The sequence below is a fragment of the Salvelinus sp. IW2-2015 genome, unplaced genomic scaffold (assembly GCF_002910315.2).
Source record: "Salvelinus sp. IW2-2015 unplaced genomic scaffold, ASM291031v2 Un_scaffold9857, whole genome shotgun sequence".
NCBI classification, from domain to species: domain Eukaryota; kingdom Metazoa; phylum Chordata; class Actinopteri; order Salmoniformes; family Salmonidae; genus Salvelinus; species Salvelinus sp. IW2-2015.
This window is the reverse complement of record NW_019951115.1, coordinates 1-6,615: the sequence shown is the minus strand read 5'-3', so window position 1 is coordinate 6,615 and position 6,615 is coordinate 1. Positions and strand designations below refer to the sequence as shown.

General features: G+C 42.0%; 1 long non-coding RNA gene across 1 annotated transcript; it reads right to left on the bottom strand.

Moving 5' to 3' along the window:
• Nucleotides 1–4,428: 4,428 nt before the first annotated feature.
• On the bottom strand, nucleotides 4,429–6,609 carry LOC112079842 (uncharacterized). Its single transcript, XR_011479410.1, has 2 exons — nucleotides 5,879–6,609; nucleotides 4,429–5,632 (listed from the first exon to the last, which is right to left on the bottom strand). It is a non-coding gene; the product is annotated as an uncharacterized lncRNA (long non-coding RNA).
• Nucleotides 6,610–6,615: the final 6 nt, after the last annotated feature.

The window sequence follows — 6,615 nt, the reverse complement described above, 5'->3', positions numbered from 1 at the left end:
AGCACTGGAGTAGACCTCCATCTCACTGCTCGGTCCTCTGCCTCTCTTCTCTCCCCTCTTCTCTTCTCTTCTAAGACTCTGACTGTATGTCACTTTACTCGTTGTGAGTAAGTTGATGTATCCTCTGCTGCCTTCCCTCATCCTCCTCCTTCTTCTCTTCCGAGGATGTCCTCTTGATTTGTCCTGTCTTTCACTTTGACATCTCTGTGGGCAGTATGGTTAGGGATGTATTTGGGCTGTGGTTGGTCCTTACTGCTCATCATTTTTGTGTGTGTAGTGTGTGCTATTATAGATGTGTGTGTATGCGGTAGGTGTGTGGGGGTTTTGGTGGGGTTGTGGGGGGGTAGGGTTTTTTGGTGGTAGTGGGGGGGGTTGGTGGGTGTGTGTGTGTGTGTGTGTGTGTGTGTGTGGTGTGTGTGTGTGTGTGTGTGGTGTTGTTGTGGTGGTGGGTGGGATGTGTGTGTGTCTGAAATATACTCAGTCTATAATCTGCTCGCCTTGAAACGGATAACATCACTGTAATGTCTGATAGTTAGGGGCAGTCCCTTCCACTATTACACTCAAGCATGATCAGTGGAATAATGTCTGATTTTCATTAGGTATGCAGTCCTCACTCATATCACGTGGACATGGTGACTGAGTGAGAAAATGTCTAAACACTGTTTTCTTGTCTTTGTCTCTTGCTCTCTTTCTTCTCTCTCTCTCTCTCTCTCTCTCTCTCTCTGCTGCTCTCTCTCTTCTCCTCTTTCCCTTTCTCTCTCTCTTTTCCTATCTTCTCTCTCTCTTCCTTCTCTCTCTCTCCTCTTTCTTCTCCTGTCTTTTTCTCTTTTTCTTTTCTCTTCTCAGTCTCCCTCTCTCTTTCTTTAGTTGACATGGGCAAGTTCATTATTGTTACATTGTCAGATTTACCCTCTGAAAAATAAAATCAACCTTATATGTATAATTATATACAAATATATATATATTTATATAATAATGGGTGGCGCCAGAAGGGGAATAATAATGTATTAGTGGGGATGGGGATTTACGACAATAAACAAATTTTAGATAACGAAATAAAAATATTTAAGGGCAACAGGTGTAGAAAGTTCAACATGATGAGAGAACCATGATGGTTGAAAGAAACAAAGGGGGAATATTATACATTCAATCTTTGCTCTTTCTCTTCTCTTTCTTTCTTCTTCGTTTCATCTCTTCTCTTTGATTTTGCTGTTCAGTTGGCTGATATTACTGTATTATCATAGCAACAGTACTAAGATTATGTCACACAGAGACACAGAGGACCTTTACAGTCCAGTGCACTCTGCTGGAGTCACGAGMCAACCACTTCTAGTAGTCAAACACTGTGGGACAAAGACAGCTCTATATCAACATGTACCTCCAATCCCTGGCTTTAACAATCAAATCCTCCATGATGGGTGTGATTGTAAGGGAAGTGCTGTGTGTGTTAGTAGCCATTGAAGTAGTGAAGCTGGAGTCTGCCATATAGTCCATTTCTCAGATTCTCTGAAAACTAGTATGGATTGATTTAGTGACTTGTCTGAGGTGTCAATCATCTATAGACTGTTTATTTATATCTTTATTGGCTCCTAAAGGACACTGATATGTCTACCCCAATAAATGACTATCATCATTTGGACTGAAGCCGAACCCCTCTGCATACAAGTACATAAAGTGAGTCTGAGTGTCAACCCGACCCAAACAGTTGCTGTCTGTCATCACAGATAAGGTGTCTACTCTTGAGGAATGTCCTCCACCCAGACCGCTCTGATTCCTCCCATGTCTTTCTGTCTGTGTCTGTCCTCTGTCTCTGGCCTGAGTAGGTCTACACCTGCACTGGCACCTACTCCTGTCTGTCCCTCTGTCTCTGGCCTGAGTAGGTCTACACTGCACTGGCCACTACTCCTGTCTGTCCCTCTGTCTCTGGCCTGAGTAGGTCTACACCTGCACTGGCAACCTACTCCTGTCTGTCATACTGTGTACACACAGCAGATTAGTGTTGGTGAGTCACTCCAAACAGAGAGACAGAGTGCAGCTTCATTACTGATGAGAGAAGGAAGATGAAGGATGGCCAGAAATAGTCATCAGATATCCTGAAGCATTCCTTATCATCTGTTTATACATGCCTGTCTGTATTTATCATTATAACAAAGCTTATAGCACATCTGAACAAGGTGTCTATGGTCAGTCCATCACTGACTGACCAGGCTACTTAGCTCACTCAGCCAGGTGTCTAAAACCTAATAAGACCATTTATTTTTTCCATAGCAAAACTAAACTAGCCCATCCCCAATACACCACCACAGTGCAGTATTAAAGACAATACTTGCGGGGTTTGTGTGGAGGTCATGCGGGGTGCGGGAGGAATGTGTGTGTGTTGTGTGTGTGCGTGTGTGGTGTGTGTGTGTGTGGTGGTGGTGTGGTGGGGGGGGGGGGGGGCGAGTGTGGGGGGGGGGGCATGGTAACGCCTTTTCTTTACGCTTAAATTTGAGGAAAAAAGCCGAGTGTTGAGGCAGCGGTGACATTGTGACTCAACCACCGCTGAAACTGTCACTGGCAGACAGACACCTAGCAGGCTCCCCGTCAAAAATATTAGTGCGTCCGCTAACCGGAGCTATACGAAAGTTCCCATTCTACTACCTGCAACACCATACCACCCGACAAAAGCATGAAGCCAACGCCAACCACACCTCGAGCATGAGGTTTGAATAATGATTAGAGGATTCGTTATAGCATATAGCATAGTGATAGACTCAAAGGACCACATTATAGAGAGCGCATGGAATTTAGCCTTATAGTTAGCTTTGGGGTGGTCAGTCACTAATGTGGGTTAACAATAATAACAATAATATTAATAATATTACTAATAGGTGAATAATACGAATATCTTACGGATAGAACACATAATAGCGTTATAAATGAATATACTTATAATAAACCCTTAATTAATAAAGCAACATATTTACAACTGCTTGCATTCTCTTGTCTAACAGCTTACAATATCTTCGYTTTGCTATGTGATCGTTTTGTACCATTCGTGYGCCTGCATGCTAACCGGAGGYCCAGGCAGCACGCCGCTGGAAGGTCCCCTATTGGGTGTAATTTCGGCGTTATGCCGCCCGCATTTAGACTAACCTAGCTAGGTTAGCAAGTAGCCAACACCAATGAAATATGATGCGTCGCCGTGCAGGATATTAGACTATCTACGACTGAATTAGAGTTGGCTATTGGTAACTAAATATCTCACCTTCACAATGTTCTCCGAGACGTGGATAAMTCTAGGGCTCGAGGAGGAACGAAATAAGGCGGTTTCTCCGTTTTTCCTGACTTATATGAGGTGAGAGGAGGGTACCGCAAATGCGGCTTTTATCATTACACCACTCTCTCAGTCGAAGCCGCACACACACATTCTACTGATCATAAAACAGACGACAGAAGGGTGAGGGCAAAGCGCCGGCTTCAGCGCAGCACAATCCTTTCCTGTCTATACACCAATAAAAAATAACTTAAATGTAAGTCCCGCTTTATAAATAGAGTCTTCGAATGAAAATCTACAACTGCTGTGAATCCCCGCCCATTGAATGAGACGATCCCGTCCAGCCCCTTCACTGGCACAGWTACAAGCGACAACAAATGGGATCTTGAGATCAAATCCTAACCAATCAGACAAAATATTGGGCAGTCCCATCAGTCTGACGGACGTGTGGAATGCCCAATTGGAMTAAAGTAGCAGGTGCCCATGCAGGTTTCTCGCGGTGGGGTAGTGAGATTTGCACGCTCTTTGTTGATGACAGCATCCCTTGTCTGTCACTCGGAGAGGGACGGAATAGTCCCTAGACTTGATCTAAGGTTGGTTTTGGGTTTAATTTAATGGTTAATGCTAGGTTTGGAGAAAGTACTAAGCTGATCTTAGACCTGTGCATAAGGACTGTCTATTGGAAAAGCCGGGCTACTAAAAGAGGTGACCGCCCCAGATTCCTACTAACAGTTACGGTCTCCGAGTCTTAAGAATCCTGTGTTGATGTCTGGCTGGCGACCGCAGCTACAGCATGCTATAGTACTGCTCAAAGGGGTTTGCCATTTAAAGACGAAACCGGTGCACCAGTCATTGCTCATCAATTATTCTGATTGTATAGGACTAGGTATTCTTCTAAAAATAGATCATTTCTGTTTCATTATGAATTTTTAAAAATGTATTTTTAGGTAATAAACATGTGATAACATATTCTATGTAGTTTACAAGCCTGCACACCTTGCACAGTAAAGACACAGTAATTAACTGTATTGTAATGGCGGCAGTCTTTTACYGATATTCAGGCCTATGTTGTGACCAACTACAGCTTTCCATTCAGCAAAAAATAAATTAGACTTTTATTTGGCAATGAGAGAATCTGAGACTCAAGTACAAAATAAACCATAATTGACTCATATCAATCAATGTGTTTTATTTGCTCTATAGTGCCATTCTTTTTCACATGGAAGTGCTTTCTGCCACAAACAGTAGTGAAATGATTATTTTTTGTGATACAACAGAGAAGGATGGGAACGTATACAGTGGTATCTGTAGGAACAAATAATAGAGCACAGCTAGTAACAACCCGATTCCACTAACCTACATCCCAACATACCTTGACCTGCAATATCAGAATTTTATTCTGGAATCTAATAAAGCAACCAACCAGGAAGTCATCAAGTAATCCATCTGGCTATGTTGTTGTTGTGTGGGATGCATAAAAAAAAGACTAACACAGATGTCAGAGGTCAGAGTCCTGGTGGTCAGGGTTCAAGGTACCCCCCCCACAAGAAGTGGAGCAGACGGGACCGGCCATTCACCTATAAATAGAACTCGGTAGCCATGGAGACATAGGAAAATAAGGAAAGACACGGAAGTTGAATAAATGTCAATAACACCAACTATAACCGATCAATATGGTTGTAAATCATATCATGGAATCTGCTTTAAAAGGTMAAAWATCCATGTTTCCTGTTCAAAAGGTCAGTGTGTGTGAAGTGCTGCTTTCTATATACAGTATGTGACGTCTTAAAATGCCATTTCAATAGCKGTTTGTGTGCTTTTACAGTGCTTTGTATGTACGTATGTGATATTTGCCTTTGAGTTKATCCATAGTGTCAACTTACTTCTGTGCAAAGATGCAAGTAAAAGTTTCAGAGTTGCCGTCCTTGTAGTAGGTAGAACAATACATCTCTGTTGTATCATCTAGTGGTCAAGACAATTGGTCAACACTTTACATGAAGTTATATCATGTAGATTCATGYTATATTGTGCATGGTAACTGCTGGTAAGGTGCATAACCCAATGATTTTGAATTGTAATACTGCAAAAGGAAACTGAATAGATTCTATTTGAAATAATGACTTAGTTATTATGTAATACCACACATGGCAGTTTAACTTAATGTAAAGTGTGACTAAATATTGTGGTAGTAACGGCATAGAAGTTAGAACTCTTCATCTCTCAATAACATCAGTATACATATTTCAGAAACCATCACTTTCAGAAGAGTTACACGATTCAACAAAATAGACAGGCAATAGAAAAATCTAATTTGAACATTGCAAATCATGTGCTAGTTATAGAATAACACCATAGACTTCTCTTTGAATGCACCACCTAATGCATTAGTCTCCCACATAGTGTGAGACAGACAACACCTAATGCATTAGTCTCCCACATAGTGTGAGACAGACAACACCTAATGCATTAGTCTCCCACATAGTGTGAGACAGACAACACCNAATGCATTAGTCTCCCACATAGTGTGAGACAGACAACACCCAATGCATTAGTCTCCAACATAGTGTGAGACAGACAACACCCAATGCATTAGTCTCCCACATAGTGTGAGACAGACAACACCCAATGCATTAGTCTCCCACATAGTGTGAGACAGACCAAAGCAGAACCATAGAATTCAGGATTAGTCATCCATTCTAATTCTTTGAACAGAACCTCTCTCAGAGAACAGAATGTCACAGAAATTCAATTCCTCCTCAGGTGGTTTGTCAGTGCAGTTGTGAGCACTCACAGTTTACAGTAAGAACAGGAAGATGTAGGGAGGGGTCCGGGAGGTTTTCCTTACGTAAATGTACTGCAGTGAAGTGACAGTTGTACGTTTCAGGTCCTCAGTACATGCTTCCAGTGGTCATGACAGTCCAACAGGTTTACGGTCCATTTACAGTCCCAGCTTAGGGTGCTCTGCCAAGGCCTGTACACTTCCAACAATGTCACCTTAAAGGTAAACTCAGCTAAATGACGTTGCCACGAGCAGCACTGCAGTTACTGAGATGAGCGAGATGCAAGAATTCACTATCACAGTCACACACACATGGGTGAAAGTAGATGTCATTTCTTCCCAGTATGGGACCTCCTATGTTCACATGATCACAGAATTCCATATAGAATCCCTATTCATTCATTACATATAGAATCTCTATTAATTCATTAGGATCTCTGTTGTCCTAGTACTAAAGATTTGTTATTTAACTTTTAAAATGTATTACCTTCTACTGTGGCATAAACCACCAGCCATGATGTTTGTCAAACATTCACTTCAAAGGGCTCCTTTACATGTTCATCCACTCTCAACATATCTC